The sequence below is a fragment of the Triturus cristatus genome, chromosome 4_1 (genome assembly GCF_964204655.1).
Source record: "Triturus cristatus chromosome 4_1, aTriCri1.1, whole genome shotgun sequence".
Taxonomy (NCBI): Eukaryota; Metazoa; Chordata; class Amphibia; order Caudata; family Salamandridae; genus Triturus; species Triturus cristatus.
In genome coordinates, this window is record NC_140585.1 from 829,287,021 (window position 1) to 829,297,286 (window position 10,266).

Below are 10,266 nucleotides of genomic sequence, written 5' to 3' on the forward strand. Positions count from 1 at the left end.
GTGCAGGCACGGGCCTTATTTGGGGAGGTGGAGTTAGCTGCACTCATTTTCTTTGTGCAGCCCCACCTCCCCTCAACCCTGGCAGCAGGTGGCAGGCCTGGGTCCAGGTACGGCCTCCGGGAGCGTCAACAGCGATGGGGGAAGGCGCGCTGGGCAGTGTTGAGCTGCTCTGGGGTCTGGCGCACCCAGGCGCAGTTGACGCACCGGTGGTCCGACATCCTGGACCGTGAGCAGGACCTGCTGGACCTGCTAGGAGTGTAGGTCCCGGGTCTTGGTGAGTAACTAATTAATTATTACTACTTTGTGCCTGTTCTTCTGCTCTGTGTTATATATTGCGAATATCTTTTTTTTCTTCCAACCAGCTAGAATGTTGCTGCTTACATTCCAGGTTAATTACGTTTAAAAGTCTTCTGTGATTGTTATGACACAGGTGCTCCTCTGCGCTACTACTAATCTTACTTGTTTGCAGCTTTGCGTTTGCGCTCGCTTAGCATGATTCTGTAAGAGTTTATTTTAGAGAAATTAAGTTACGTAATGCTACAGTGACTCTAGTCCTTACTTTGTCCTGTCACTAAGAGATAGGGGCGGATTGATACTTAGGTTTAGGTACTTTGTATGAGTTTGTAATTTTTTAGTGGTATGCGTGATGCCCCCTCAGTTACGTCAAGTGCTGCTTGTACGCCAGTCTTTCTTAGAACCTTTTCTAGTTTGTTCAATGAGTGGTGGTAATTGGCTTAGCATTAGCAGAACATCAGCATCAATCAATCAACCCAAAATTTGGTGTATACAAAAAATTTTGTCATGTGTCCTCCATTTGACCATATGCATTGTTGAGGACTAAAAGAAGTGGAAATGCATGTATGTATGTATGTATGTATAAAATATTTGTAAAGCGCACTGCAACCCTACGGGCATCCTGGCGCTAGTGACAAAGAGAGAGGAAGGAGGGGAGGCTGAGATTTAAACTCTGGGGAACAGCCAGGTTTTCAGCTGCCCACGGAAAAGTGTCAAATCCTGAACCTGACGTAGCTCCAAGGGGAGACTATACCATAAACGTGCAGCAGCAGTGCTAAAGGCACGGCCTCCCAAGGTAGCTCTCTTCGTTTTGGGAATCAAGGCCTGCCTAGCTGATGAAGAGCGCAGCTTGCGTGTGGGAATATATCATCTAAAAAGATTTTGCAGCGGTTTGGGGCCAAAGCCATGAAGAGCTTTAAAGGCTACACACAGAGACTTAAACAAAATTCTCTGATGCACAGGCAGCCAGTGGAGTTCGGACAAGGCCCTAGTGCTAGAAGAAAAACGCGGTCTCAAAAGGGCAAGTTTTGCGGCAGCTGCCTGGATCCGTTGAAGTCTCTGAATCAAATAAACAGGGAAAGCAAGCAGCAAGGCGTTACAATAGTCCAGGCGACTAAGAATAGTGCAACGGACTACTGTACCTCGCACATGGGGGGGAAGAAGGGGTAAGATCCTGCGTAAGCCTCTCATAATCAGATAACAGTTTGAGGCCACCTTGTTAACATGTGACTCCAGACTTAGCTTCTCGTTGAAACAGACCCCCAGATTGCGAACAGTCTTTACTGGAACCAGAGGGGTATCCAGTGGAAGAGGCCAAAAATTGAGAGGCAGGGCTGGAGGCACCCTGCCCACTGAGCAGTGTAAAATCTCAGTTTTGGCACCGTTGAACTGCAAGGCATTATTTCTCAGCCAAGTTGTCATTTCCAACATACAGTTGTGGAAGGTAGATAAGGAGTCCGCCCGATCACCATCCAGGGAGATGATCAATTGCGTATCATCGGCATAATTAACTGCCATGATGTTACATGATTTGATGATCTGCACCAAAGGGCGCATGTAAACATTAAACAGAATCGGGCTAATAGAAGAACCCTGTGGGACACCCTGTTTGTTCGGCAGAAAATCTGACTGATATGGAGGCAGAAAAACCGCCTGTCGTCTATCCGACAGATAGGAGCAGAGCCATTTTAGGGCCGAGCCAGTGACCCCCACCTCCTCAAGCCGATGTAGGAGAATACTGTGGCTGACCGTATCGAAAGCGGCGGACAAGTCAAGCAATATCAGAGTTGCAGAGTGCCCCTTGTCCGCCCGCATTCGCAAATCGTCCAAGGCAGTGATCAGTGCAGTCTCGGTACCATGCCCCGGACGAAAACCGAACTGATTCTCCTCCAGTTTACCCTTGTTTTCTAGAAACCCTGAAAGCTCCTGGCTAACGAGGCGTTCAACTATCTTAGCTGGATAAGGCAGCAAGGAAATAGGGCGATAGCTCCCATAGCAGGCGGGATCCAGCGAGGGTTTTTTTAAAAGGGGAGATACCAACGCATCCTTCCAACAGGCCGGGACTACACCACTGATTAATGACTGATTGATGATCAGATGGAGATGTGGAAAGGTATCCGACCCTAATTCCTTCCAGAATTTCTGCGGAATGGGGTCTAATGGAGATCCAGAGCATACTTTCATAGCCATATTGGAAAAATCCTCCAAAGAAGGACAGGTCCAGTGATCTAGACAAGGTCCTACTGATACCTCTTCGTATGACCTGAGCACTGTGCAGTCAGGCGGATCCACTGTAGGTATCCACGCTCCAACCTTGCAACTAGTTGCAGGATCATGCTGCAAGCCCTCGAGGATTCCCTTTATTTTGTTGTGGAAAAAAGCTACCAGCCCATCACACAGATCCTGCGAGGGAGTGATCTTATTAGCCAGACACTCTGGGTTAGTAACACCTCTCAGAATATTGAAAACACATTTAGCACTATTCGAGGAGTTTAAAATAAGGTCCGCAAAATACGACGCTTTAGTGGAAGCAATAGCTTGCTTGTATCTGACCAGCAGTTCACGCCAGATAATCTTATCACTGATCAGATACTGCCTACGCCACTGCCTCTCTGTGTGTTTGCACTGGATTTTAAAGGCTCTTAGTTCCTCAGAGAACCAGGGGGCCGATGGGGAACCTCTTTTCTTAAGCCGTTTCAGAGGAGCAATCCTGTTAATAATATTCGTAATATAGCTGCAGAGTTCCTTAAAGTTAGATTCAGCCGACTGCCCTGAAACAGGGAGAGGGGCAGCATTAAACAAAGAAGCACACTGAGCTTTCCTTCTCAAAGATTTCCAGTCCCTGCCTGAGACACTGTTGCTATCTTTAGGCGGGAGGGGTCTGTCCCTAGAGATCGACAGGATTCTGAATCTAATTAGGTGGTGATCGGACCAATCCACTGGGAGGAGATTATCCAGGGTCACCACATTCTCTGCCGCAAATATCAGATCTAGAGCATGTCCTGCCGAATGTGTGGGCTCTAGCTTATGTTGTGACAGATTAAGATTGGCACATGATTGAACAATATTGTTGTACGCTGTTTTCATCATTGCGTTGGGCCAAAGATTAAAGTCACCCAAAATCAACAACCTGTGATGAGTGAGTGCCAAATTACTAATCACATCCAAGAACTGCTGTTGCGACTGTTCGCTCACAGTCCCCGGAGGTCTATAGCATAGAATTCCAGTCAGGACATGGCCAGACCTGTCTTTCAGAGAGAAGCCCAGAATTTCAAACTGCGAGATCTCGTCAATATCCAATGGCGAGAAATCCCAAATTTCTTTGAAGACGATCCCAGTTCCGCCACCCCTGCCGTTAGATCTAGGCTTGTGAAAAGCTTTGAACCCAGGGGAGCAGACAGCGCCAAGCTCCAATTCAAGACCAGGCGCAAGCCAGGTTTCCGTCATGAACAAAATGTCACATTTGTGTACATCGATTACCAGCTGAATTTCAGTTGAATGCTTGGGGAGAGACCTGACATTTAAAAGTCCACACTTCAGTCCCACCTCATGTGGAGAGCAGCCTGTAAACCCTGATGCATGCCCCAGCACCGGCACTTCCGGAATCCGAGCACCGGTGTGAAGCTGGTACAATTGTGACCGGGTGTAGCAAAGCCGCGCAGTAGGTGGCTTCGTGCACGGTAAGGGCTCGTGGGCAGCATTATTAGCGTTATTAGGCACAATAGGCACGTCCGAGGCGCGGACGGGCGCAGACGGGCTTGCCTTTGGCGCGCCTTTGGCGCGCCGTCGGCGCGCCCGCTGCGCGCGTCCGCTGCGCGGTCGCTCCAGGGTGACGTTTAAATAAGCGCTGGCCAAAAAGACTAGAGTGCTGACCTCCTGGCGCAAAAGCGCTAGTTCCGGTCGTGCTCGAGTGTAAGAATTGAAATAAACGGACTTCGTGCAAAAAGCAAGGGTAGCAGCAAAGTTATTTTAAAAGCAGGACAAAAGTATTTTTTAAAATCGGAGCACAGGTAAAACACACAGTTCCCAATTCAATTCTCCACACCCCCAGAACAACACTCCCTCAAAATGTCAAATTGTGCGCAGTCGCTCCAGGGTGACGTTTAAATAAGCGCCGGCCAAAAAGTCTAGAGTGCTGACCTCCTGGCGCAAAAGCGCTAGTTCCGGTCGTGCTCGAGTGTAAGAATTGAAATAAACGGACTTTGTGCAAAAAGCAAGGGTAGCAGCAAAGTTATTTTAAAAGCAGGACAAAAGTATTTTTTAAAATCGGAGCACAGGTAAAACACACAGTTCCCAATTCAATTCTCCACACCCCCAGAACAACGCTCCCTCAAAATGTCAAATTGTACTTAATGTACAATTGGCACGTCTGAAATAGGTGGGCTAGGTCGGGTGGTACGTCACACTTAGGCTTAGTTGTAACTTAGTATTCTGGAATCAGAATGGAAGACTAGATTACTGTTGATAAATAGTAACTTAAGTAGTCAATCTGCCAATCCCCCGATACTACTTGTTGACCAGATGAGATCGGTCAATTTAGTTATTGCAATTGTTGTTTACTTAAGTGTTTTTTGACCGTTCCTTCAAAATATTGTATTTGTTTGACACCATCCATCAATGTTTGTCTCTTTCTTATATCTTTCCTGTTCATCACCACCCAGGGGCAGGCAGACAGGCAGTGGGCAGTTGGCGGGAGAACACCACCACCAGGAGGACACCAACGAGGGCTCCTCTGCTGGCCCTAGTAAATCTTCTTGTTTTTTTTTTATAACCAACTTTTTATTTATTGAGTAGTGCGATCAGTCAACTTACACAGCTGTACGCCTACAACCATTGTGGCCGGCAGCAAAAATCATAGCTTCATAAGACAGATGCGACAGAACAAGCAGGTCTCATGTACCTCACATCACAGGTCAAGCAGTATATGCTATTCACCAGGTTATCCCCCCGCCCACTAGGCCCTGCGCCCTACCCTCTCCATACCGTGGACCCTCATTAAAATACCCGCAGCATTGCCGTGTCGGCCGCAGCACAGCACAGCTTACCACACATAGCTCGCCTGCTGCCCCGGGGCATGTTCGCAGACGTGTTCACACAAACCTGGATATCAGATAAGACAAGTGCAGCAGGTATTGCAGCCTAGCCGTTAACAGCAGCCCAACTAGGCCATGCATAAATGACACATTCACCATATCGGTTTCTATCGCTACCATGTGCAGGTCAAGTACACATTGCATATTGGGCCAGACCTGTGCTATCTTCGTTCGCTATGACATATACATTGCTTACAGTTAGGGCTCCCGGTTTTCCGTATTTACGGATTTATACATATAAATACAGACGGAAATCGATATTTCCTTTGTCTGTATTTATATTTATAAACGGTAAAATACGAGTAAATGTTGCCGCGCTAGTCTCCCGCCTCCCGATTCCTGCAAGCAAAAACCCGATGCCTCTGGGTTTCAGCTGACAGGGCAGTATTGTGTAATGTGCTAATTCTTCCAGCAATAGTCGGAGTGGCGATGCAGGGGCTCTAGAAGGGGTGAACAACCAACAAAGCCCTATTAACAAGCGAATGGTCTTTAAAGACCTGTGAAGTGCTCGGGGGCGGCTGTGTGTAAGCTGTTTCAGCCCGGGCTGCCACAAACGTGGGGGGGGGGGAGGTACGCACTGCCAGCAACCTGCCAGGCCAGTGCACAACTCTTGCATTCCCCTGCCACTCAGAAGAGCTGGCGAGCGAGTGGCCCTTGCCGCAGTAAAGCTACAGACAAACGGGCACAGAAATTTTAAAGCGCACGTCATTACACTGCATAATGGGTGTTCTGGGTGTCGCCCTTTCATATGCGACATGTCTCACGAACATCTCGTGCCTTGGAAATCCTTAGCTCTTGAATCCTCTGTATGAAAATGAGAGATTCTGGAGGATAACAATTGATGTAATCTCTCTTCGTAATCCCTTTGCTTTTAAAATGCATAAACTGTAAATGCGTTTCTAGTTGAAGGAAAGGGGAGGGTGCAGTCTTGTTGTCAGGTCAGTGTCTGTTGTCGTAGATCTTGTCTCGGCTGATAGTGCGCTAATCCACCTGCCTTATCTTTAATGCGCTGTTGAACGGTACCGTGTGACGGGGATTCCTTGGTCAGGAGGCAGAAGGGTTTCCTTTGTGTGAAGCCTGCCGCAGGCAGCAGTCGAGTCAGCGGGGCTCAGCCTCAGGTGTTGGATGTGAACTTTGGCACTATTACAACTTTACATTAGCTTCCCAGAAGCAGGTGTTGGCCACTGTCACTGCAGGCCTTCGCAGCTGTCAGCGAGAGACCGCCAACCCTCAGTGGGACACAAATAGCATCCCTTCATTATAGGCAGTAGTTAAAGAGTTTGCAGTGTGCATGCAGTTCTGGGATCAAAGTTAATAGCTCACTATTCTAGATTAGGACTTTAAGTTATAAATTGCAAGTAACAAAAGGATGTCTCTTTTGAAAGCAGTAACCTGCTGATCTGGTTACATCATACCCACTCTGTAATCTACTTGGTACATGTTCTTTGCATCCGGCCTATTAACCCTCTGCACTAACTTCACAGAGGTCACAACCTCAACTATACAAAACACTGTTCTGTTTCCAGGATGATAACTAATCACAAGAGTTTTCTTGACATTTCTGGGAGGCCTGGTAATTGGCGGCGGAAAGAAAAACCGCAGCAGGTGCTTCAAAAGGTGTATAAACTTCCAAACAGGGCGCCCCCAGGACTATTTGAGTATCCTCCACTTGGTGGCAGCGGAGTGACGTCTTTAGTACATGTTTGCCCCATATGCTCGGATATGCACTGTTATGCAAACTGTATTCACTGCTGTGTTGCTAGTGCCAACTCCGGTCCTCTCTGTTAATAAACGTGAACCAGGAACATAAAGAAACAGCATAGTTGGGTCAATGTAAATAAATGTGGAAAAATACTAGCTGTAGCCTCGCCTTTTGCTTGTGGCAAAAATAAATATGGATAAATACAGAAAAAAGCCCAAAAAATAAATATGGATAAATACAGACGGAAATGGCAAAAAAATAAATACCATAAAACCGGGAGCCCTACTTACAGTGCAGTGCGAGGCACCACTTCCAGCCCGCAACACTCGGGAATTCTGGGGCGGGGGGAAAGGCGCTTCCGCTCAAAGTTACTACAGCAGTGTCGCATCATGCGACCTCTATGATTCCTGAGACAAGGAGCAATGGGAAAAGAAAACAAACCAGTAAGTAGGGGGTTAAGGCGGGAGGTGAGGGGAGGGATGCTGGGAGGGGGGGAGTGGACGTGGCGGGAGAGCGGGGAATGCAGGGCTTTGCAACCGGTGTCCAGCTTCCCTCTCCTAATCTAAAGATACCATCCCCAGGGGACCCATAATATGTTTGTGGTGATGTGCAAAAGTGCAGTGGAATAGTAGGGCCATGGTGCATACAGCTGGATTTAGCAACTCACCGACAGTGAGGGCAATTGCCCTGTGGACCTCAAAAATCCCCCCGGGTCAGTCGGGCATATCACATCATCAAACAACTTTAAGGCCCGTAGTCGCGGCGGTTGTAACCTAGCATGTTCTAACCTCCCCAGGTGATCCACCAGAGGTTTCCAAAGGGTCCGAAACTTAGTATCCCTAAATTGAAGGCGTGCCGTGAGCAACTCGACCGCCACCAACTGCCACAAGCGGGTAAACCACACATTGATGGAAGGCGTCTCTGCCTTCTTCCAATATAATGCTACTGTTTGCTTTGCTGCGCCCAGCATGTGGAGGCTCAAGTGCCAATCACGGCCCGTCATGGCTCGCATAGACGCTGGTCTGAGACCCAAAACGATTGTGAGTGGGTCCTCCGGCAGAGGGTAACCCAGTACGCGCTTAATGTGGCTGAGGACCTCCTTCCAGTAGGTAGTTAAAAGAGGACATGCCCACCAAACGTGAATGAAGTCACCCAACGCTTGAGTACAGCGCCAGCAGATCGGGGACACCTTGGGAAACATCTATTGGAGTCGGACGGGGGTATAGTACCATTGGGTCATCACCTTGTAGGCCGATTCTTGTTGGGGAATGCTACGGAACGTTCTGGGAATGTCTCTCCAGAGCCGTGTCCACTGAGCAGGAGTAACACTTGAGCCGGGGAGATTCTGCCACCGCAATTGGTATGGGTGAGGGCCAAGATGCTGTGTATGCTGGAGCACTTTGTATATGCGGGAGATTAGACCCTTATAGGTGCCAAATGTACGCGCTAATTGCTCGAACAGAGTGTATGGCCGCGTGGCCGCCTGCACCAGGGAGAAGCCCTGTATCCAATGCCGAAGTTGTATATATTGGAATTTGTCATTTTCCGTTAGTCCAAATTCCCGTTGGCATTGGGTAAAGGTTTTGAAGTCCCCCCCCACAAATAAGTCTCGAATCGTCCTACAGCCGGATTCGGTCCAGTTCTCAAAGTAGGGCGGGCGACACGCCGGCGGAAACTGTGGGTTGCGAGCACTAGGGGTGTGGGGTGAGGGGAAGGTGGTAAGGCCCCTACAGACCGCTACCCTATCCCAGATCTCAAGGACTGTCTTAGTGGGAACCGCCATGTACGCACTGCGGTGGTGCGCCGCTCGAGGCAGCCAAGCATGATCCCAAATCGGGCGACACGTAACTGCCCTGTCCATGTGGAACCAAACTTTTTCGCTTTCCCACGCTCCCCATTCTAGAATGAAGCGGAGATGCGACGCCCAATAGTAATCCAGCAGGTTGGGACAGGCAAGACCACCCCTGTCCCGGGGGAGCTTCAGAATTTTATTAGAAAATCGCGGCTTCTTACCTTCCCATATAAATGAGATCAGTTCACGTTGCAACCCTTGAATTTGGTGTTCCGGAATGGGCGTCGGTAAGGTTTGAAAAAGATAGAGGATCTTTGGCAATATGGACATCTTGACTGCGTTAAGGCGGCCAAGCCAGGAAAGCGGTAGAGCTTTCTATGTGCGCAAATCCTCCAAGACTGAGCGTTTGCACTCCTGCCAATTGGCCTGCGTCCAGGTGGCCAGATCCGGGGTCAGGTTGAGGCCAAGGTATCTCACCGAGCCACTCGCCCACTGGTAGGGAGCACAGGCCTGCAACGTTGCAATCTCTTCCTCTGGGATCGTGAGATTAAGCGCCCTGGACTTTGTATGATTAATTTTGAGCCCTGATGCACGCTCATAGGTTTGAAGCAGCGAGTGCGCTGCCGGAAACGAGCTTAATGGGTCAGATAATGTGAGGAGAAGATCGTCAGCAAAGAGGGCGATCTTATGGTCTCTGCCCCTAAGGACTGGCGAATTAGTATAGCAAGCGGCTCCACCACCAGGGCAAACGGCAGGGGCGACAGGGGGCAACCCTGCCGGGTGCCCCTGCGGATAGGAAAGGTCTGCGTGAGCTGACCGTTCACTCGCACTCTAGCCACCGGGGAGATATAAGGAGCCATAATGCGCGCCACCATTTTAGGTCCAAGCCCAGAGGCGGAGCTTCCGGCCCAGAGGCGGGGCTTCCGGGCCAGAGGCGGAGCTTCCGGGCCGGAGGCGGAGCTTCCGGCCCTGAGGTGGAGATTTTGGCCATGGCTAAATCTCTGCCACTGGCCGGAATCCCCACCTCCAGGCCGGAAGCTCCGCATCCGGGCCGGAAGCTCCGCATCCGGGCCAGAATTTCCGGCCCGAGTGCGGACGTAAAGTTAATAGTCGTAAATCCATTCTGTGAATACCAAAAGTAGTAAGTGCATTCTGTGAATACCAAAAGTAGTAAGTGCATTCTGTGAATACCAAAAGTAGTAAGTTTAGGATTTTGTCTTAAGTTAATTCTGTGAATCGGGCCCACAGTGTATAGAACATATAGCAATCTTAATGAACAAATAATTAACAAATGTTATTTGGATCTTAAAGAGTGAAAATCCACAAAGATGATATTAGGCTCAGACTCCGGTTATCATTACCAGAAACCTTGTGTTAAGTACATT

General features: G+C 49.0%; 1 long non-coding RNA gene across 1 annotated transcript; it reads right to left on the minus strand.

Annotated features, from left to right (window-relative positions):
• Positions 1-5,061: 5,061 nt before the first annotated feature.
• On the minus strand, positions 5,062-9,772 carry LOC146855639 (uncharacterized). Its single transcript, XR_014981358.1, has 3 exons — positions 9,308-9,772; positions 7,376-9,216; positions 5,062-5,578 (listed from the first exon to the last, which is right to left on the minus strand). It is a non-coding gene; the product is annotated as an uncharacterized LOC146855639 (long non-coding RNA).
• Positions 9,773-10,266: the final 494 nt, after the last annotated feature.